Here is a 24,636-nt window from a genome sequence, read left to right as displayed (position 1 = left end):
CAGTGCTCAAAATGCAATCAAGTTATTATATAAGGACATTCAGAATACTGATGTCACAGAGAATGACCCAAAAGTATGATCTACAAAGCTATTATCTGGAGGATGGGAACAGGGACATGTTCTGGGAGAAGTTTGATTACCAGGAGTAGTAAGTTAGAATTAGATATGTAAGAGTGGGACAAACTTAGGAGCAAAAGATAGAGATAACATTTAAGGCATGTTCAGCATACAGAGACAAGACAGATGAAACGCAAAACTGTTGACGCATTTTGAAAAGGCAAAGGGGAGAAAAGCAAGTTGTGGTAAGTTGTGAGTAGACTTGTAAACCAGATGTAGAATTCAATTGCCAGAGAAGGTGACAAGCGAGATAAAAATAGATACAATTCACTGAAGTCACAGAGAACGTTTGGAGGTAAAATCGAGAATGACAATTGAAAGCATTAAGATTCCTTAAAAAATAATAAAAATAATACCCCTTTTAAAACAAAGTGGAATGTGCTAAAAGGATTCAAATAGAATAGAAACCGAGACATATACTTTGCCCCTCTGCTTTTCTGTGTAGAGGCATCATTCTTTTCTTTCTCTAACAGATACTTTCTGGGCCTCTCACTCAGTCCACACTCACACAGCTCCTACTCTGCATGGTATTTATTGTCGCACAGATGGAGGCACTAGACTACCAACCACCCACATCTGATTACAAGGAGAGATATAACTGATTAGCTACACTTGGTTGAAGAACCTATGCCATAATATACAAGTGAGGAATAGTGAGCGGCTGCATTGTGTAGTCATGTCTCCTGAGGGTTCACAATGTGGAGGATACAGTTAGTTCCCAGAGAAAGGCGGAGATGGACGGGGGTATTGTAAAGCAGGTACATTCTCCATTTATTAATGTCCATTAGACTATATGCAGGTTATTGTGCAGATTTTCCTTTTGGAACTATTATCAGTGAAAGTATTACTAGGAAACATTTTGTGATAAGCGTTGATCCCGAGGTACTGGTCACACCAGTTCATCATGAGTAACAAAATTTTTATTTTATGGACTCCTTTGCTTATGGACTCCTTTGAGAGTAAAATAAGCAGGGATTTAGTCTAAGGGAAATTTTTCACTAGTCTTCTAATGGAATCACGGCTGCATTTTTAACTACTTAAATGTTTTAAACAGCTAACATTTACGAGCTTTAATTGCTTCTTTCTCCCCTTATTTTACAAATGGAAAAGCTAAAGCACTTAAATTTTCTCAAATTGGTACAAGGCTGAGAAAAATGAATTTGAATCAATAAACATGTAACTTTAAGTACTAAAAAGCTCTGCTACTATACAGAATACCTAGAAAAGACAAGAAGCTGTAAATAATGATGAGTAAATAATACAAAATTTAATATATTGAAGACAAGGGATATATTGGACAACAAACCCACAATTATATGTCAAGTCAATTGTATGATGATAAATAGCATACATTCAGAGGAAGACAATATTCTAAAGATGGGACATGCTCAACAATTTATTAGGGACATTCTCATTAAATTAAGCAATTAAGAGTTTGTTGTAAAAAGAAAAGCAGCCACTACTTATAGACTCAATATCGTAAAGGAGAATAGAGTCACTTAAAGACAAAGTAAATAAAACCAAAACTAGAATGCAATTGATTTTAAGTAACAAATGGATATTAGCGATAGTTAGGGCAAAGACAAAGTCAAGACCGAAATGGGTTATAGCAACTCAAAGTTATAAGGAAGCAAGATCTATAGCAAGCAGAAGCTATATAGAATGAAAAGTAAGAATTAGTGAACTGGAAGTTGGAAGCCCCAGCAGGCAGATCTATAGAAGGAATCTAATAGAACAGAACTCAATCTGTTAACAATGACAATCATTCCTCATGTTCATGATTCTCAGATCCATAGATACTGCCTTGGGTACAAATCTGTCAACTAGTTCCTAATTTGGAGACCAGGTTTAGACTTTTCGATTGTGAATTTCCATATAATTCCATTGCCTTTATCACATCACATGTGCCTTTACTCTGATTCCTGTCCTAGCCTGAGTGAGTTTCTGTCCTTTCTAACTGGAAGAGCCAAAGTAGAATAATGACTAAGAATAGTCAGTATCACAATCTATTTTCTCACATTCTAGATGCGGGAAGTCTGAGATCAGGGTACCAACATGGTCGGATTTTGGGGAACTCTCTTCCTAGCTTAGAGTGACTGCTTTCTGACTGTGCCCTCACACAGAGAAAGAAAGAGCAAGATATCTCTAGTGTCTCTTCTTATAAGGACACTAATCTCGCTTTCTAAAACTGGAAAGCTGAAGAGACCCTGACCAATCCTAGGACATCAGGTCTGTCCCTCCAGCCCTTTGATCCTCCCCCAAACCTCAGAATAAAATGGTTTGATTCCTCTCTCCCCCATTGAAAAGCAGTAATCCCATCACAAGGGATTACTTGTCATCTTGTATAACCCCAATTACTTCCCAGATTTTCCATCTCCAAATGTTACACTGGATGGGGGATAGGGCTTCAACAAATAAATTTGTTGGGGACATAATTCAGTCTATAACAGTCAAAAAAGAGAAAAGTTAAAGAAGGCATTGAATTTAGAGCCTGGGTGGTTGAAAGAGTATTAATACTGATGATCGGCATAGGGAAATTTAAATGAGTCTAGAGCAGGTGAGCTCAGTTTTGGATACGAGTTTTAGCCATGTTAACTTTCAGATGATTAAAAGTGAAATATCAATGTTTAGTGAAGTCTGTAAGATTTATTATGATGTGTCAAGATGTGTCTATTTTACTCAGAATTCATTGGGATGTCTAAATGTGAAAATCTAAAACTTCCCATAGTTTGGGACAGTTTGTTCTGTTATTGCTTTGCATATTCTGTTGCCTTATTCTTATTCTCTCTTTCTGGAAAGCCTATTGTCAAATATTGGAATCAGTCCTCCACATCCTTTGGCTTCCCTTTCATTCTGTGTCTTTGTTTTTTAACTGCTACTCTGAAAATCCCTTGGCTCATTCTTCTAGTTCATTCTTCAGCTGTGCCAGTTCTGTTATTCAGTTCATCTACTGAGATTTTAGCATCAGTGATCATTTTTGTCATTTCTCTGAAACTGATTTGATTTTTTTGTTATTAATAGTAGAGTCACTTATTTCCTTGATGATATTAATTATGCTTTCAATGTTTGAGCAGTTTTTTTCTGTTAAGTTTGTTTCTATATTATAAATATATAATGTGTTGTGTGTAGATATGTAGATATAAACCTTGTTTTGAAGGGTTATTTTTGTCATTGACTTTCCTCAAATGTTTGTGTGCTCACCATTGTACTGGAGTTTCGTTGTTAGCTCAAGAAAAGGTCTAGTGAATTCATTAAGAATATGAGGTCCTGAGTATCCCAACCTGGGGTATAATTAATGACCCACATTTCTAAGTCTCAGTCTCCTTACCTATGAAATTAAGACACTTGTAGCCCCTGACTCACATAGTCTTGGTGAAATAAATTATTACTATGTGCAAAACCTTTAAAGCAATCTACCACGTATTGCATCCATACTATTCAGTAAACTGTAGCTTTTAATGTAAATAACAATAGTATTAATAAATACTAGCTTATTAATACTTTGTGACAACTGAAGCACTTCATTGAAGCCAAACTCCAGTGGTTATGTTAAAGGTTAGGGTGTGCTGCTGGGGGTGAATACTAGTAGGTTTTTCTTCTGTGTATGGGGGCTTTCTGATTGCACTGAATGTAGTCTGCTATTTGGGGCATTTACTACAGGGGGTAGGTAGGGTTCTGGAGATGAAGAGGAAAGAACTTTAAATTTCTTTCTCATTCCATCGGGTAGGTGGAGTTAGAGAACTACCCAGCTACACTAACTTGGTATCACTGCTCGTCACCCTATTGGAAGTGTGTCTGCCTGGGCGGTATCTTCGTATTCAGTTATTTGTAGGGATTTCTTACAAGAAAGTGAAATGCAAACTACTTAATAGTATCTTGAGCGGACCTCAGTGATTGTTCAGAATGTGAGTTGCATAATACCATTCAACAATTGTTTATTTTGATATGCTCTCTTATCTCTCAATAGGTCTACATTTAAATGGTCTTTTTTTCCCTATGAATATGGCAGTCTCCAAAAGGATTATAAAGATAAGATCATTGTTTCCATTTTATAGTTTATGATATGTGGCTTTAATGTCTAAATATATCTTTTACTACCACAGAGTATAGATTTTTCTTTGTGAGTGGAGATTTCCACTAATAAATTTAGAAAGAAAAGTCAGGAACAACTGGAACACATCTTAAGCCCATGTCTTTTTTTTTTTTTGGACTGGTGAAACTTTGGAATAATCATGAGAGTTTCTTCAGCTATTACTAAGATGACCTATCTTATTATTTATATGGAATCAAATAATGTCTTCAAGGGCAGGAAAAAAAGATTGAGTAAATAAGAGTGGTATCCCAAATGCTTACTTCCATATCTTATGCAAAGGATATTCTGAATAGCAGATTGGTAGGCTGGCAAACAGCGGCTAAAGCACTGTGGTGGAAGGGGACTAAAATTTGCAAGCTGGGTGCCACTGAAAGTTGGGTATTTTGAAGAGATGGTGCAGTCAGTGTCTGAGATCATGCAGGGTGATGGCAGTGGCCCTTTAGTCCCTCCCCTGCAGAGCCGTCATTGTGGCAACCAGTCACCCACACCAAGAAATGACAAGATAAAAATGATGTAGACAGAAACATCTAAAAGACTGATAAGAATTGATGTTGATTCTCTGTCTCTTTGGAGCACACAAGTATTAACGGTGCCTAGAATTTGGTGCTTATTAAGATTCTCATTGGTAGAAGAGGGAAAAGCCTATAATGCTCTATGTAGGGACTGAGGTTTGTGTGACATGCCTTGAAAACCTCATACTGTAATTTCTTTCCCCTGCACATTCTTTTTTTTTTTTTTAAGATTTATTTTTATTTATTTATACAAGCACTGGGTATAGTCAGAAGCGCGGGAGGGCGAGAGAATTCACCAGAGCCAGAGTGGGGAGCAGAACGGGCAGAAGGACCGAAGTACACTGCTGAGGGGAACAGCGGGCAGCAGGAGAGGTCTGTGCGCCATGTGGAACCCTCCTCCGGTGGCCGGGAGAGTCGGGGATCAAACCGGCGCCGCAGAGGCTGCGGGCAGCTTCGCAACCCATCGCTCAACCGCTGCACCACCGGGGAGGCCCTCCTCTGCACATTCTAACTTCTCTGGGTTGGATGTAATTCATTGACCCAGAAAGTATCTGATGCCATTGATTTGGCATTTAAACAAACTCTGACTCAGCAAGTTAAAGAAACTTCTGTTCATGGGAAATTAAAGTTAAAATAATAAAACCTAAAAGCCTGAGCAATTCACTTGACATCTCAGTTTTTGATTTGATTTAAAATGGCTGTCCTGGGCCTCCCTGGGGGTGCAGGGGTTAAAGTCTCAATGCTATCAAGCTATCACCAGCCACGGCAGCATGAGTTCCATCTTAGACCAAGTTGCTAACCCACATGGTGCAGCAGACCTCTCCTGTCTTGCCCACTGCTCCCCTAAGCAGGGTATTTCAGCAGATCCTCCTGTTCTGCTCCCCACTTGTCTCTGGTGAATCCTCGTGCTCCCATGCACCTCTGGCCTACATCCCAGTTCTTGTATGCATAAATAAATGAAAATAAATCTTTTAAAAAATGGGTTTTCCTTTTGTTAAAATATTGTTTCATTCATTATGGTTTCCTTCTTTAGACTTTTTCTCTTTATTCTGCTTAAATAACTTTGATAGAGTGGGTATATAGTACTATTTAAGAAAAAAAGGAAATTTCAAAATTTCCTTTGAAAGAAAGGAATTTCAAAAGCAGCCAAAGCTGAAATTTCACTGATCTGAGTAGAAGAGCAAAAGCTAAATGGAAGCCTGACTTTCATAATTGGTCTTTTTTTTTTTTTTTTTTACAGCTTAATTCTACTTCAATAAAAAAGAAAAAAAGATCACTCACACCTATCACATCCTCCCAATCACAGTCACCCAAGTGAATACCACCCTTTATAGCAGGTGATGCAGAGTAGCACAGCTTAGTGATTTGGATCATGGGGAAAATCCTTGCTCAGCCCCTTACTGGTTGTGTGGCCTTGAACAACATTCTTAACCACTCTGTGATGCAGTGATCTCATATATAAACTAGGAATAATGGTTGTATCTGATTGCTAGGAGGACCATGAGTCAGTACACTGAAAGCATGCCGAATAATCCTATCACATGGAAACACTACATATTTGCTATTAATATTTCCTTTAAAGGAAACCACCTGAAATTATGGGAAACCTAAGTTCTTAGGTTATATGAAGAAAATAATTTGTGATGCTGCTTACAAAAATATTTTACAGTTATGATATCATGTGTAGTAAATTCTACTAAATAACTTTCCCAGTTACTACTAGGAAGCACAGTAATTAAGCAATAATTGTTTTTACTGCTGTAATTGTTCTCAGAAATTAAAACATTTTTCTTTCAGTATAAAAGGTCTAGAAACCACGATGTACAGCTTTTGGAAGGAAAATATTATCAGTAATCACATCATACTGATAGATGTTACTGATACCATAGATCAATAATATAATTACTATTTGTAGTAATTTTTATTCATTTGCAGAGCTGATAGAAAAAAATCACAATAAACTTTCACATTGTTGAATGACAATCCTTTCAACATAAAAAGGCAAATGATGAGATCATCTATAATTCTTTTATCTAAATCATTTTCTCCTTGTTTTCATCTAAATTGTCTTCTCTTTGTATATTCTTCAGCATTGACTCTATGTTCATGAACATATTCACAACACAATGTTTATCCTAATCACCCACTCTCAAACATTTAGTTATATTTGATTTATAATTTTTCTTCATTCCACTCAATGTGTGCATGGGCAAAAAATCTTAGTGATTCTTCCTTTAAATCTGACCTCTTCTTTATATTTCCTATATTCTACCATCATGAGATGACTCTTGCTTATATCCCTTCTTTTCCATAACCGATGACTTGAGATAAAATTCTCAATTTCTGATTTTCTTATGTCCATATAATCATATATTTAACAATGTATTTGTCGATCAAATTACATTTCATTATCAAATCTAGATTCATCATGCTTATTACCTTGAAAATGTTACATTAGTTAGTTATCCTCTGGTGTGTGTTGATGAAAAATGGACATGGAATGATAAAAATCACATTATATTATAAAATAATGAGAAGTTTAGGTTAATTGGCTGGAAGTAATTGTCTGACATGAGGTAGATATTAATTTTCTATTTATATCTACTGAATTGGTTTTTTTGGAAGCTGTCACATAATAAATTACCAAACACTGTGTACCTTAAAGCAACAGAAATGACTTTCACACTTCTGGAAGTCAGACATCCAAAAACCAAGTGCAGGTAGACTATGCTCCCACTGGGACTCTTGAGTGGGCCTCTTCTCAGTTTTTTTTTTTTTAAAGATTTATTTATTTATGCATACAAGAGCTGGGGTACAGTTCAGAGATTGGAGGGGGGGTTGAAAGGATTCACCAGAGACAAAGTGGGAAACAGAATGGGCAGACTGACTGAAATACACTGCTGAGGGCAGCAGCAGACCAGACAGGAGAGGTCTGCCTCGCCATGTGGGTTGCTCCCTCACTGGCCGGGGATCTAACTCGTGCTACAGAGGCTGTGGATTGCTTCAAAGTGCAGTGCTTAACCCCTTGCGCCACAAGGGAGGCCCCTCTTCTCAGTTATATATTTTTTTAAGGAAAAGGAATAATTTTATTTTTCTTAAGAAGTTCACAAATAATTTTTTTCTTTTATATCAAGGAAATCATTTCTATGTACCATTTTATATATATATATATATATATATATATATATATATCTCCAAATGTATTTTCTAATGCTCCAAGCATAGTCTTTTTTTTAATATTTTATTTTATATATATTTTACATCATTTTCCATTTTTGCACCTCTTCTAACTTCTGGTGGTTACTGCCTTCCTTGCCTTGTGACGTATCTTTTTGCTTTACCTTCATAGGACCTTATCTGTTCATTTCTATGTGTCTCTTATAAGAACACTTGTCCTTGAATTTAGGACCCCCGTGGGGGTTAATTTTATGTGTCAACCTGACTAGACTATGATCCATAGTTGTTTAGTCTCACACTGGTCTAGATGTTTCTGTGCAGATAGTTTGTAGATATGATTCACATTTACAATCAGTGATAAGAAGATTATCCTGGATAATGTGGGTGGGTCTGGGGAAATTTACTGAAAGCTTCAAGAGTGAATGTTGAGATTTCCTGAAGAAAGAATTTTGCTTCAAGACTATATGTAAATAATCTGCCTAGGTGTCTATTCTTGTTGGTCCACAAATTTAAGTATAGAGTTATAACTTTAAAATTCATGCATAACTTTAGTTGTTACTAAAATCTCAAGTGTCTTCTCTCTCACACACTCACAAAATGAAAATAATTTACAAGGAAATCCATCTTTCACAAATCACAAACCCAATTTCTAAATAAGAGGCCCAGGAGTTAGCACATATTAAATTTTTATTAATTTGCATATTTGCCGGAGTTAATGAAGAGTTTTTCTACTGAATAAGTTGTTCAAGTTCTTTTTATGTAAGAATGAAATAAATAATGATTATAATTTTATGGTATATTTTAACTTGCCTCTGCCTGTCCAATTTTTTAAAGCATATTTAGAAATGTGTTTTTTCCCCCCAGATAGGAGTCAATTCCCAAATAAAAAATAGATTGCCATTTAAAAATAATTTTGCATTCAGTGGATAATAAATAGCTCCTGGATTTTATTGAGTATGGTTTCTTTTAGCATTCTCTCTTGCATTTAAAGTCTGTTAAGATTCAACAATAGAACTTGATCTTCTATATTAAATGGCCACTTTTTAAAATTTTTAATTTCCTTTCTCACCTTTTTTGGAACAGCGTGAATTTTAAGGATTTTCTTATTATAACAATAATTTTGTGATTATGTGTCTATTGGTCTGAAATTTGTTAGTTATTTGATTTGGATTAGGGAGGGAAATGGGGAAAATAGCTGAAAATCAAGGAAAAAAGAAAGGAATTTGGGCAAAAATGAATGAGCTGTATGACTTTTAAAATAGGCTTTGGAGCTTAATTTTCATCCACACACTTGGACAATGTTCAGTAGTACAATTTCACTGTACTAAAATATTCTTCATCTGATTTATTATTGTTGGGACTGAACCACTCCGACATGCATATATATAGGAGTTTTGAATCTATTGTCTCTTTTTCTCCTAAATGCCCATCTTTGTTCCTCTGGAGAACAAGTCCTTTTTTAATGGAAATTAAATTTCTGAAGAGGGTTCCAATTTTTTTAAAATTAGTATTTTCATTTCATGGATAATTAGGGGAGTAAGTACACACTGGGAAAGTTTCTAACTGCAAAATTCTTAAAGATGACTGTAGGAGAAAGTTCTTCCACTAGTTTGCTTCTCTATTTAGACTCCAAGGAAAGGGAGTTGCAGGCGGCTTAGCAAATTAGCACACAGATGTGCTAATGAAGACTGAGAAAACAACTAACTTGGCATTTGGACTGGAGACAATTTTACATTTAAACACATTTTCCATCATTACCCTATAAACTGATAACTATTCACATTGTTTAGCATTATTTCCAGTCATTTTAGGGTTACATACTCTGTGAGAAAACTGCCACGTATTTACACATAGTCTTTCCTCTCCCCACAGCTGAGCTGTCATGTAGGTATAAGGTCCATTTTACATGTAGAAATTGAGACTGACAGAAGTTTCAGAATTGGCACACAATTACACAGTGGCTGAGCCAGAACTGAAGGTGAGGTCTATTTATTGCTCCAATTCTTCAATGACCATCCGTTTTGTGTTTGGAATAAAGGAGGTGGTTTTGAAATGGTCTTTTCTTGCTGTAGGCATGTTTCAGAAGCAAACCTACTTCTGTGACACATGTTCAGAATTTAGAAAACAGTTAAAATAATTTTACTTTATTTGGGAAACAGATGAAAGACTTGTCTGCTATTCATTGACTTCACATTTTACAAAACAAATGTATGATGTTTTAATCAGCATAAGCCTGACACTACATCTAGAATCAAATCTGAGAACATTCCCAAGGGCAAAGGGTTCTCCCAGAATTCTTCCATATGATTTTCAGGGTCTAGAAAATTAAGTCCAACAAAGTCTTTGCTATGAAAAAAAGCTGGATAAGTTACCAAGTAATTCTGCTACATACAAAAATCTTTCCATTCTGATGTTACTTATTTTTTTTTTTTTTAAGATTTATTTATTTATTTATACAAGCACTGGGTAGAGTCAGAAGCACGGGAGGGTGAGAGAATTCACCAGAGCCAGAGCAGGGAGCAGAGCAGGCAGAAGGACCGAAGTACACTGCTGAGGGGAGCAGCGGGCGCAGGAGAGGTCTGTGCGCCATGTGGGATCCTCCTCCGGTGGCCGGGGAGCAGCCGGGGATTGGACCGGCGCTGCAGAGGCTGCGGGCAGCTTCGCAACCCAGCGCTCAACCACTGCGCCACCGGGGAGGCCCTCTGATGTTACTTATTTATAAAATTTAAGGAAGTACCTTTCTGCATTGCTGCCTGGGGGGAATATTTTTATTTTGAATAGTCAGGAATCCATGTATAGTTTTTGCTTTGCATACATCAATTTGCAAGAGCAGTTTTTCTTCTTTTTTCTTTACTTTGTGTGAAATGATTTCCTGCATATGCTGTGAAAAGAACTTGCTTTCTATAATTCATTCATCTGGAAAAAGTCCATCATTTTGCTACTACTGAGTCAACAGATGCAAATGCCTCAGAACAATTGAATTTATTTAAAAATCTGTTGTCTTTTTTGTGGCAGTTGTTTGGGTTTGTCTTTAAAATATGAACTTACTGTTCGTTATTTTGAAAGAATACATTCACTTTCAAGGAAGAACACTGATCTGACTAATAACAACTCTGACATTTAGAACTGGCTTGTAAAATCCTCTCAACTATGCTCGTCTATTCATTGAAGAATTAGTAGTAGTTCTCCTGCATTCATTCTATGCAAATAAAAATAAACAAGGCCTGGAAGTCAGTGGCCCTTCTGTGTTCCTCTCTGTAAAAGCTTCTGATTACAGGACTTTCCAGCACTTCTTATAATGAGGTTACTTGATGGTGGTTGTGTGGCTTTCATTAAGGTCCAGCCTTTTTGTGACTCAGGCCTCTTCCCTAGGGCAGCTTCTAGATCTTGGTTGTGTATGAAAAACTGATGCAGATCACAGACTACCAAGGCTATACCTAAGAGCCTCACTGATAAATTTCATAAATCAAGAAAAGATGGTTAAGTGTAAGATGTCCAAGCTACCACCACTATTTCACCGAGGTAAAAGCAGCAGAGAGAGATGTACTCCAAGTGTGACATTTGATACAATTTGTTACTATAGTCTTAAACTTATTGTCTAACATTATTGTTTAATTACAGCTATTCGACTTCTCCAGCTTACCAAACTGAAATATCTGGTTCACACAAAGTGCCCTCCCTGGTCACATTTATATTATATTAAGCTCTTCCCAGTGTGCTTTTCAGTTGTGTTGCATTAACTTATTGCTCCCAATTACATATGGGCTCCTATCATGGAAAATAACACAAACATTAGACACACTATGTCCCAACACTGCACCAACACAAAAAGTCATTAGTCTTTGCTGTCATTATCCATATTTCATCAAACTAGCCTTTTCTACTGCTTCTGTCAGAGGATTCTACTAGTCATTACTTCCTATTAATATCTCCACTCATATCTTTTTTCTTTATCATATTCTAGAGGATACATAGGTAATAACTAAGTTTTTAACCTAAGTCTTCTATTCCTATTGATTTTAGACATACTTCTGTTGGGTGTTATCTCAGAACACTCCAGGTATAATCTGTTGTTACCCCCAAAATAATGGAAACATACAAGTCTCTTGGTCACACACATTACTTTTAAATAATCAGAGAATCAAGGAGCATAAAAGTAAAGTGACTTGTCCAACTAATTAGTAATAGAGTTGAAATGTCAACTTAGGATTCCTTACTTTAAGTTCAGTATTATTTCCATGTGCTCCACTCCCAAAACAAATTGGATCCTGGGGTTTGGGGTACAGCAGGGCTTGACTACTCAAAAGGAATGTGAGGAAAAACCAAAGTATAGCTTTCTTTACAACTCCAAGAATTTCACCTAGTCCTCAGTTAAGGAAAGACAATAGTGTACTTCCTTGTTTTTATAGCTTACATATTATTTGCATAAGCACTTTGACATTTTTTAGGTGATTTTCATAATGTAATCTAACTTCTCCATGAAGAAAGTGTGGAGACATTCACTGGACATTCAGACTTATCATCGGGCCAGGAAAAGTTCTTAAGAGCAGACTAGAACATGAGGACAGGAGTCCCCTTGTAGTTTTGACACTTCTCAACACCATTCAGGATCCAGAGTCTGCCATAGACTTATGGTGGCTACTTCAGTGAGGGTGTTCTTTTATCTGATGCCTAGACTATAGCAAGACAGGCCTGAAGGAGGTCAGTGACCTTCTAATACTTTAGAGTTTTGTAAGCTAACACTTCAGTTTCTCTTCTGACTATACCTTATTTTCATTGTTTTAAAATATATTCTGTACAACACAAGTAGTAGTGATTATGTGTGGGAAGATGGTTCTTTACTAAAGATGTCATATTATATTTGGTAAAACTCACAAGTATGATTTTGTACAATAATAGCAACATATCCCCCTATACTAAAGGTTTCTCTAAGGCCACTGGCCAAATATAGTGCTCTTCTTCTTACACATTATAATCATTCTATATCCTGTAGGTTTCTCTATGAATTTGCTACTTCTGTATTTTATTAGATTTAAGTCTTTGTAGTTATGTTTTTTACAGTAGTTTGAGTGCATAGACCATTTTAAAAACAGGCATATCCTTTACAAATTTAGAATGGTTTACACACATTGGGCACTTAAATTTCAAGATAATGAGATTTTATCTCTCTCCCAGCTTCTCAAATAGCTGTGCAATGAAAGCATGAATCTAGCATATTTATATAAAACAGACTTGAACTTAATGTAATATATGTCAATTCTCCACAATGAATATGTTACAATGCAATTTTACTTCAATAAAATAACTTTATTTTTTTTATTTTAACTATTTTATTTATTTATTTATTTATTTTATAATAAATTTTATTTTTATATTCCCCATACAATTGCAACCTCCCCATTCTGACCCCAATCCCTCCCCTCCCGCCCCCCACCCCCAAAAAGTGTCTCTGGTTCATAGTTTTTTGTTGATTTTGATTTTCACTTTCTTATAGTTATTCATTTTCCTGGTCCCTTATTTAAGTTCTCTAGATTCCTGCTATGAGTGAGACCATTCGGTATTTTTCTTTTTCTTTCTGGCTTATTTCACTGAGCATGATCCCTTCCAGTGCCATCCATGTTGCTGCAAATGGCATGTGTTTATCTTTTTTGAATGCTGAGTAATATTCCATGGTGTATATGTACCACATCTTCTTGATCCAGTCATCTATTTTTGGGCATTTGGGCTGTTTCCAAAGCTTAGCTGTTGTAAACAGTGCTGCTATAAACATAGGTGTGCAGGTGCTTTTTGGAATTGATGTTTCTGTGTCCTTTGGGTAAATACCTAGGAGTGGAATTGCTGGATCATATGGAAGCTCTATGTTTAGTAGGTCAAGAAATCTCCACACAGCTCTCCATAGTGGTTGGACCAGTTTGCACTCCCACCAACAGTGCAGGAGAGTTCCTTTTTCTCCACAACCTCGCCAACATTTGTTGTTGCTAGTTTTTTTAATATGTGCCATTCTCACTGGTGTAAGATGGTATCTCATGGTAGTTTTGATTTGCATTTCCCTGATTACAAGTGATGTTGAACATTTTTTCATATGCCTGTTGGCCATTTGCATTTCCTCTTCAGAGAAGTTTCTTTTTAGCTCTTCTGCCCATTTTTTGACTGGGTTATTTTCTTTGTTGTTGTTGAGTCTCATTAGCTCTTTGCAGATTTTTGTGATCAGTCCTTTATCATTAGTGTTGGGTGCAAAAATGTTCTCCCAGTCAGTGGGGTTTCTCTTTGTTTTTGTTATTGTCTCTTTTGCTGTGCAGAAGCTCTTTAATTTGATGTAGTCCCAGCTGTTGATCTTTGCCTTCACTATCACTGCTTTGGGTGATGTGTCTGTAAAGATGTCTTTGATGTGCAAATCACGTAGCGTTTCGCCTATATTTCCTTCTATATATTTTATGGTTTCAGGTCTTATGTCTAGTTCTTTAATCCATTTTGAGTTGATTTTTGTGTATGGTGTGAGGTAGTGGTCAAGCTTCATTCTTTTGCATGTAGCAACCCAGTTTTCCCAGCACCATTTATTGAACAAACTTTCTTTGCTCCAATGCATAGTCTTTGCTCCTTTGTCAAAGATTAGTTGACCATAAATCTGTGGGTTTATTTCTGGATTTTCTATTTGATTCCATTGGTCTGTATGTCTGTTCTTGTTCCAATACCATGCAGTTTTGATGATTATGGCTTTGTAGTATAGCCTGAAATCTGGGAGTGTGATGCCTCCATTCCCTTCTTTCTTTTTCAGGAGAGCTTTGGCAATTCGGGGTTTTTTGTGATTCCATATGAATTTCATCAATAATTGTTCTATTTCTTTGAAGAATGACATTGAAATTTTGATTGGAATAGCATTGAATCTGTAGATTGCTTTTGGTAGGATGGCCATTTTATTAATGTTTATTCTTCCAATCCATGAGCAGGGGATGTCTTTCCATTTCTTTGTGTCTTCTTCTATTTCTTTTAACAGTGTTTTATAGTTTTCTTTGTATAGGTCCTTTACCTCTTTTGTTAGATTTATTCCCAAATATTTGATTTTTTTTGTTTCAATAATAAAAGGGATGTTTTTTTTGATTTCTTCTTCTTCAGATTTATTGTTTGTGTATAGGAAGGCTACTGACTTTTGTGTGTTGATTTTGTATCCTGCCACTTTACTGAACTGATTGATGATTTAATTAGTTTTTCTGTGGAGTTTTTGGGGTTCTCTATGTATATTATCATATCATCTGATAGTTTGACTTCTTCTTTTCCTATTTGGATTCCTTGGATGTGTTTCTCTTGTCTTCAATAAAATAACTTTAATTAAGAATGGACCAGACTGTTTTTAGTGGTGAAACTGTTCATTTATAATAAAAGTTGTTCATAGTATATAACTAGGAGGGAAGTGAGAAGGATACCCAGGCCTTTGAATAATTACATGGAATAACTATTATCTTCAGGTATAACTTTAAAATTATTTGTGTTCTTTAGATTTGACCTTCACCTCAGTCTTGTTATCTACCATGCAAAAATGAATGGACCTTTAAGTAAGACCAAATATATTATTTCAAGGTGTCACTTTGCTATGTGATTATTTCCTATTAGAATAAATCTAAATCATAAATTCAATAAAGTATGTGCCAGCGTGGCATCCCATGATGAATGTAGAAACTCCCTCTTGAGATGTTCCTCACATTCATTGTCATTTTGCAATGGAAACATTATGGTGGTGAGGCAGAGGACACTGATGAGTACCTGTAGACAAAAGAACCTAAAAGGGAATTTTAGTTTGGAACTTTACATGGATGGTCATATTAAGCCAGTTAACATCAATGTTATGTCAATACACTGATGAGGAATCCTCTTGGTCTAAAACTTTCCTAAGGTTATGGCATAAAAGCACTTTACTAATTAAAAATAATACATAAAATATCAAGTCCAATATATATGTACATTATATATCAATAAGCAAATATATGGGATACTAAATCATAACAACAAGAGCTACTGATTGGACAATGAGTAAAAAGAGCACTTGGTAGTGGGGTACTGACATTAAGTGACTAGTCTATTCTATATGCCAGTGAAAATCCAAACTATTACATATTTTTATGGAGGGCATGAAATAGGAAGGTTATAAGTACTGTATTCAAATATTTAATACATTATGATCAGACAGTCAAAATACCCCCCTTCAATCTATATTTTTAAGGATATATCCGACAGAGAAATCCTCACCAAGAGTATGACACGACATTCTTATCTCTGAATTTTTTTCCCCATAGCTTCTTAGCTCATGTTTGCTTCTTTGGCTTTATTTTTTATTCCACTACCTAAATTGACCATCCTGTGTGCTGGCCACCTTTTCTCTAAACAGTTTATGAATTCTACTTTCTATATGTGATAGTATAAATGCCAGCTGGCTTGTGGAAGTGAGCCATGTGGCTATCTGAGGAAAGGTATTCAGACAGAGAAAAAAAGCCTGGACAAAACCCCTGATATGCCTAGGTTATTCTGAGAATAACAACAACAACAAAAAAAAAGTTAATATGGTTAGTAGCCAGTAAGCAAGAGGGAGAGTAGTAGGAGGTAAGTATAAAATACCATAGTAGGGCAATCCTGGATGCAGGGAATCCCTTAATTCATGAGAGAGACTATGGTGGCTTGGACTAAGGTGGCAGAAGTACAAAAAGTGAGAAGTTGTTACGTTTTGGATATATTTTTACAGAGCATCAACAAGATTTGCTGACGAATTAGATATGGGGTGTAAGAGGAAAATAGGAATCAAGTTGTTGAATTAACCATTGGAAAGACAGGGTTGCCACTGAGATGAGAACAATGGTGTGGGAAATAGTTTTTCTTCCTATCTTGTTCAGCTGGGCAAGCAAAACCAAGTGCCAAGTTGGTTTTATTCACAGAGATGTTTTCAAATGAGTAAGCAAGTCAAAAGGGTTCAATAGCTGAGGGTGTGTATTCAAGGAAAAGTTTAAAATAATCGACCATGGACTTCAAGCTAAGTAAGGAGGGGAGTGGGGGCATAAGTCAGATAATAAAGGGATCAATTGTTAGTCTTAGAAGGGCAGAATAATTGTGGTGATACTAAAACTAAGTTGGAATGATAGCAGGTGATGGACATAGAATGGGGCATGGAAATTGAATTACCAATAAATGAGTTGCATTTATTGGTAATAAGAGAGAATTTGCTTGTGAGTGCTGAAAAAATGTGGTGATTATATTTTTTAGAGGTAAAGAAAATAAGGATTTGAGAGACCAGAGTATTGGGAGGTTGAATTTTGTGAATATTGACATTATGAAAAATTCTTACAGCACTGAACATGTTTATAGAAACCAAAGAGCTAAAATTTTCAAGGATTGAAGGACAGTGGTCCATAGCTGACTGTGACAAGGAGAGATAGCAGATATAAGTTAATGACAGATAATTCAAAACTGGGTTTTCATGAAGAGAGGGGAAATATGAGCTGTAGAAATAAGGTTACCTACCAAACTTTTGTACTTGATGGTACTGAGCTTTTAGGAAAGAAAACAGCTAATCTTAGAGAAGATTTCAGAGGAAACAGTGCCCTCAGGGGAGCGAGGTTAGAATAAGAAGGTGAAGGCATGATCAGAATAGAGTTGGAGAATATTGTGGCATATCTGCTTTTTTAAATCAATTGTGATATCATCAGAGATGTAGACTGTATTTCATCTTTGAGTGCCAAAAATCTACCACAATAAAGTATTATTGAATGACTTAATGTATAGGTTCCCCAAAATAATCTAGAACTTTTTAGAAAATAAATCTCAGCTTTAGTTTAGATCTGCGAAAGTTTAATGTTTGTCTGTCTGTAAGTAACTGTGCAATGAATAATTGAGTAGTTGACTCATAATGTCCAGGCAACTATAAACACACATTGTGTGTCATATTAAGTTACCATTACTGCTTCTCACCCCTCTTCAGTGTGGCCTATTTCCATACTGAATTTAATTTCATTTGTAATTCTTTACTGGTTTTGCAGCCAACAACTAAGAGTCATTATAATACACAGAGCACCACCAATTCCTGTTAATTAGCCCTATAATTGCAAGTGAAAGAATTGAATACACTTGAGTTTCCCATGAAAATTAAAAAATAAGATGGAAATCCACTAATTGCCTATTTCACTTTCAGAAGATTTCATAATTACTGAAGCATCTCTCCACTGCTTTGAATTGATGCCTCTGACTGTAAATTATGTCCAGGTGCTCACAGGATGGGCTGTCTTCAGTTGTGCCAATTTCTTATTTGTTAGTAGTCACCAGCAAAACGCTGAAAGAAAAATAACTACTCTAGAGCGTGAAAGGCTATGTAACAAAATTTTTTACTTCATTTCCTATCATAAAAATCTTCATGAGGAATTCATTTACCAATCCTGGGTATGCATTAGGAGGGACATAGGGAATGACAAGCACAAAAGTCTGGGTAGAAAATATGAAGTAAGAGTATACTATACTGTATTTCCTTATGAAGAACACAGTGTTGACTAGAACAAGGGTAATTTTGGATGACACATCAGAAGAAGTTACTGGCCGGGACCTCCCCGGTGGTGCAGTGGGTTGAGCGCCGCGCTGTGAAGCTATCCGCAGCCTCTGCAGCTCAAGTTCGATTCCCAGCAGGCCAGGGAGAAACCCACATGGCGTAGCAGACCTCTCCTGCCTCACCCACTGCTCCCCTCAGCAGTGTCTTCGGTCGGTCCATCTGCTTGTTCTGCTCCCTGCTCTGTCTCTGGTGAATTCTCTCACTCTCCCGCGCCTCTGACTGTACCCCAGTTCTTGTATAAATAAATAAATCTTTCAAAAAAGGGGGGGGCCTCCCCTGGTGGCGCAGGCGCTTGAACGCTGCGCTGTGAAGCTATCCACGGCCTCTGCAGTGCCCGTTTGATCCCGGCCGGCTGGCAAGGGTCACACATGGCGTGGCAGACCTCTCCTGTAGCTCCCACTGATCCCCTCAGCAGTGTATTTGGTCAGTCTGCCTGTTCTGTTCCCCGCTCTGTCTCTGGTGAATCCTCTCACCCTCCATGAATCTAGCCTCTTCCGGTTCTTGTATAAATAAATAAATAAATCTTTGGGGTGGGGGGGAGAAGTTACTGGCCATTTATAGCAGTCTACTCCCAGTGACTTCCTATTACTGGATTTCTAAATTTCATATTTCTGAGAAAGAGAATCTGAATGCTCCAGTTTGAATCAGGGTCTCACCATGGGATGGGAAGCTCTGGAGAGAAAGCAGAGTGCTGGAGCATATACACTACTAGGAATCAAGGGCCATTTCAGTACAAAGGCGAGTGACTCTGAGTGGCAGTCATCTCTAGAGGTATGTGCAATAGCAGCACTATTTGGAAACAGCCCAAATGCCCAAAAATAGATGAATGGATCAAGAAGATGTGGTACATATATACCATGGAATATTACTCAGCATTCAAAAAAGATAAACACATGCAATTTGCAGCAACATGGATGGCGCTGGAAGGGATCATGCTCAGCGAAATAAGCCAGAAAGAAAAAGAAAAATACCAGATGGTCTCACTCATAGCAGGAATCTAGAGAACTTAAATAAGGGACCAGGAAAATGAATAACTATAAGAAAGTGAAAATCAAAATCAACAAAAAACTATGAACCAGAGACACTTTTTGGGGGTGGGGGGCAGGAGGGGAGGGATTGGGGTCAGAATGGGGGGTTGCAATTGTATGGGGAATATAAAAATAAAATTTATTATTTAAAAATAAAAAAACACCTTTATATATATATAGTATATTTTCTGTATACATATATATAATTGTGTATATTTTATGGTTATAGAATCAGAAACAGATGGTTGCATGTCTAAGAAAAATGTGCTAATAGTATACATAATAGAAAACTGGATTTCATGGTTTAAGGACTATCTTATAAGCACATTACATTCTTTAGAAATTCGGAAACATCTTTGCATTCAACCTTAACCTATGGGAGTACTAAATACACAAATATTTTTCTTTGTGAAAATCATATATGTGTATGATTTCATATATCTACATACATGTGTTTTTTAGTGTATATATGTAAATACACACTTTTATTATTTAATTTGGATTAGTTATGCACTTCATGTTATACAATGCTAAAAAAATCATAGTTATTAAACTAATAAAGCAGATTGAGTTGCTCCTGGAATTGATTTCATTGGATTGCCATTGGATTATCAAGCTGCTTTGCTAGTGAAGGCTGGGATATCTGGTTTTCAGTCAAAACTTAACTAAGATTTGGGTATAGTGGTTGAAAGGCAAAGACTTAGATGAATGAATCCTTTCAATCTAGATTTCCTGGGTTGATTACAGTTAAGTTTTCCATTTATTTTGCTGTCTTAAAATCAAGTAAAAAAAAAAGTCTTCTAACTGCAAACATGCAATTCATTATAGAAGTCATATTGCAGTTTTGAAATGATTAAATGCAATTGATTTTATTGAAAATCCAAACTGAAAAATAATTTTAAGGTCAGTACTCAATTTTTTTTTAAAGATTTATTTATTTATACAAGAACTGGAGTACAGGCCAGATGCACAGGAGGGTGAGAGGATTCACCAGAGACAGAGCAGGGAACAGAACAGGCAGACTGGTGAAATACACTGCTGAAGGGAGCAGTGGGAGAGACAGGGGATGTCTGCTCGCCATGTGGGTTTTGCTCCGAGGCCGGCAGGGATCTAACCGGCACTGCAGAGGCTAGGGACAGCTTCACAGTGCTGAGCTCAACCGCCTGCGCCACCAGGGAGGCCCTACTTGTGATAATTTCTATTGTTAATACACAACTTCAAATTCAAAGATATACAATCTGAATTTATCATGGTTTGCAGAAATACTAATTTTGTTTAATCTGATTTTCTTATTTCTTTTAAGGACATCACTCCCATCTCAGCTCTTAAAGTCTTCAAAATCTTTAATCTTTCCTTGTTCTCCATGCCCAAACTCATTTAGTACAGCACCCATGTCTTGTTTGAACCATTGCTTTCCTGGTTCCAGTCTTGCTTTGAACTAAAGACTTTACTCTATGCTGTTTGTGTTCTTCTTTGCCCTTGCATGTCTGTTTTCCTTTGCCTGGAATGTCCTCACTCTACTTTATTGACTGAAGTCTAAACAGCTGACTCAGATGCAACCTTGCTGGTAAACCTGGACTGTCCTATTTCTTACTAGGTACCTTTGCCTCTGGCATCAGGACATCCTACCTTCTCAGCTAAAATGGAATCTCTCTTTTCCAAACTCCATGGTCCTCAGTTTCTACCCTTTGGTAGACAATCCTATGCTATGCATATTGTAATATTTGAGAACATTTATTCCTTAACCAGTTTATAAGAGCCTAAGGTAAAATAACTGTTTCATTTCACTATGGTATCCTGAGTCTTGTGAAATAAGATAATAGTATATCTCTGTGTATGAGTGAATGAACATTTGAATATATAACCACAGACAATTTCAGATAAATGATTTAACATTTCCTTGGAATTAATATTTTTGAAAATATTCCTACATACACACCTCACAAGTTCTCTTTAATAGGTATGCATACATATAATTTACTTTTCTTGAAATTTACTCTCAGTATAAAAATAAATCAGTCTTTTCCTAAGGAATTTATATTATACCTACTAAGATTTAAATTTAATAATTGGAGGGGAGGTCAATGGTCTTTCCTTGGAGTTAAAGATTTTAGACTAGAAAAACCATGACAAACACAGAAGAGACGCATACATAGTGCCCACATGTGGCTGGATGAGACTGACTGCTTCACAAAATTTTCTAAGTTCCAGCTTTACATCCTCAGTGATTCTAGAATTTGTTTTAATTTCAATTAAATATATGGTGGAAAAGTGTACTGGCAGTCCCCTCTCCTAATTTAAAACAGCTAGATACCATAGCATGACAAGAGTGTGGCAGAAGCCAAGATAGGAATTTTGAAGACTTGTAGAATAAATATTAGACATTCTCATTGTGCAGACGTTGGTCAGGCAACATCTGTATATTCTGTTTGCAAAGAATATAAGAAACAGAATTAATATTCTACTCTCTTCAGAACAGTGAGATAGGCAGGAGGAAGAGTTAGGAAGATTCCTAATGATATTATTTTTTGTAGGCATTGATACTGGTAAATGAAAATTAGAGAGATTATTGAAAAAAATCTAAATATCAACAGGGATAATTCAGAAGTATGCATATTATCCACTAACCCTTAAACATATATAACCCTTAAGTACACAATATCTAATTTATTGTGCCTAGCAGGTTGGATGGATGGATATGGATATATGGAATTTATAATGAAGAAAATTTTTGTTTTATTGTAGATACCATATAGACACTTCCCAGTAAGAATATGTCTAAGGAATGTTAAAAATTAATATGTTGTCATAACTTACAACTATCAAATACTGCTTATTTACCTGTCAACTTGCTAAGTAGTTTATGTGTATTTTCTCTGTTTAACGGCTCTACAACAATTTGAAGTACTATTTCCATTTTATTGATGAGGAAACAGATTTAAAGGGCTTGGTTGTAATGGGATTTTAAATCAGTCTGTCTGACTCCAGATCTCAAATACACCATACAACTTCACTTGGTATATCCATGTTGTCTATATCATAAATGTCTCCTTGCCAACCTACGAACTCAGGCTTCAGAAACACCAGATATTCTTTTCATAAATTTTGCCTGTTCATTATGCTGTGACGCTCTTACTCTATGGACCTACACTTTGTCTCAGGAAGATAACTGTGAACACTTGTCTATTGAACTGCCGTATTTAAAGAAGCACATGTTGTGCTCCAGGCAAAGCTGCCCCATCTCAATGATATAATCACTATAGGATTAAAAATAGGTTAATTCAGGGCCTCCCCGGTGGTGCAGCAGTTGAGCGCTGGGTTGCAAAGCTGCCCGCAGCCTCTGCAGTGCCGGTTCGATCCCGGCTGCTCCCGGCCACCAGAGGAGGGTCCCACATGGCACGCAGACCTCTCCTGCCGCCTGCTGCTCCCCTCAGCAGTGTACCTCAGTCCTTCTGCCTGTTCTGCTCCCCGCTCTGGCTCTGGTGAATTCTCTCACTCTCCCCGCGCTTCTGGCTGTACCCAGTGCTTGTATAAATAAATAAATAAATAAATAAATAAATAAATAAATAAATAAATAAATAAATAAATCTTAAAAAAAAATTAGGTTAATTCTGAGATCATTTGTAAAGGTTTTTATTCCTATAACAATTTTGTTAACAATGGGAGTTGATACTTCTATTTTTTAAGCAGATGTTCAAAACCATAAATATTACTTGCACTTACAGCTCTAGCTAGTCATTGCTAAGCTAGATTGCTCCTAGTCACTATGATAGAAACGATATCTTAAAAGACCTTTCAGATACAGGATACATAGCTAGTCCTTAAAAACACAAAAGACAAAACCCCCAATTAAATTCATGTTAACCTCATCAAAGCAGGCCCGATTATTTTTCTCAGTGCTGATGCCCAGCTGGGATCCAGTGGAGAAGGAGGAAGAGAGGCAGCAGTCCAGAAAGCAGGCACCAGAGATAAGTGGAGAGAAGACATATCTGCTGGTAGCTGACCCCAGCCCTATCTCTGGTGCTCAGCCTCTCTCTAATCACCCACCCTGCTAGGCTCACTTGTCTAATATGCTACAGTCATCAAAGCAGGACATTAAGTACTTAGATTCTTTTTTCCTTCTAAGGTTATTCTGAGGATTGATGAGATTACATTTGTGAAAGGTCCTAGCAAACATCAAATGAAAAGCACTGCCTGCATATCAAGAGCTGCTGTATTTGAAGCAAAACACCAGTCTTCTCTGTTTTTTCTCTTGTCTGCCACTGAGACCTATGACAACATTCATTCTTCCATTTCCCCCGCCTGGATATAGATTACAAAGAGAACAAAGCTCAAAGCTGAGGCCAGAGCTGCTTTCCTTAAACATTTAGGTCCGACTTGTATTGCTATCATCTCTTCTAAGAAGAGAATTTCCTTTCAAGTATATTTTATGTGGGGCCTTCCTGGTGGTACAAGGGGTTGAGTGTCAGCACTATGAAGCTGTCCACAGCTACTGCAGCACGAGTTCAATCCCTGGCCAGGGAAGTGACCCACATGGCACAGCAGACCTCTCCTGTCTTGTCTGCTGCTCCCCTCAGCAATGTGTTTCAGTCAATCTGCCTGCTCTTCTCCCCACTCTGTCTCTGGTGAGTCCTCTCACCCTGCCCCCACACCTCTGGCCTGTACCCCAGTTCTTGTACGCATGAATAAATAAATCTTTTAAAAAAAGTTTCTATTTTAAAAGAATCTCACAATGAAAACTCTGACTATGGTATTTTTAATTTTTGACATTGGAATAAATTTCAGGCTGTCACAGACAGTTGTCCTGTCAGGTTTAAAAGCAATATTTTTGCTACTTGCATTTATCATTTCAATGATTGTTCCCATAAGGAGAATAAAATCCTTCTCCAGGTTCTATAGAAAATTGTTATAGAGACAGAAGAGGATCAAAAATTTTCCAGATTTCCAGATTTAGATTAGAATAGTGAATCTGACACTTAATAGAGACATGACTTTAGGCAAATTGGCTGAACCATTGTATATCTTTATTAAAGTAGAATAATAATTACACATGTTATATAGAGATGTTATGGAGAGACCAGATATTCAAATGAAGTATGTGGCACAAGTTTTAAGTTAAAAATGGTCATT

At 36.7% G+C, this 24,636-nt stretch overlaps 1 protein-coding gene across 1 annotated transcript in view; it reads left to right on the top strand.

The window, feature by feature from the left end:
- CHSY3 (chondroitin sulfate synthase 3) overlaps positions 1-24,636 on the top strand; it is a 226,857-nt gene that overhangs the window by 122,342 nt on the left and 79,879 nt on the right. The window lies entirely within an intron of this gene.

Source organism: Talpa occidentalis, unplaced genomic scaffold (genome assembly GCF_014898055.3).
Source record: "Talpa occidentalis isolate TD23 unplaced genomic scaffold, MPIMG_talOcc4v2.1 talOcc4.13, whole genome shotgun sequence".
Lineage (NCBI taxonomy): Eukaryota > Metazoa > Chordata > Mammalia > Eulipotyphla > Talpidae > Talpa > Talpa occidentalis.
The sequence above is the reverse complement of the archived record's forward strand: the minus strand, read 5'-3'. Positions and strand labels throughout refer to the sequence as shown.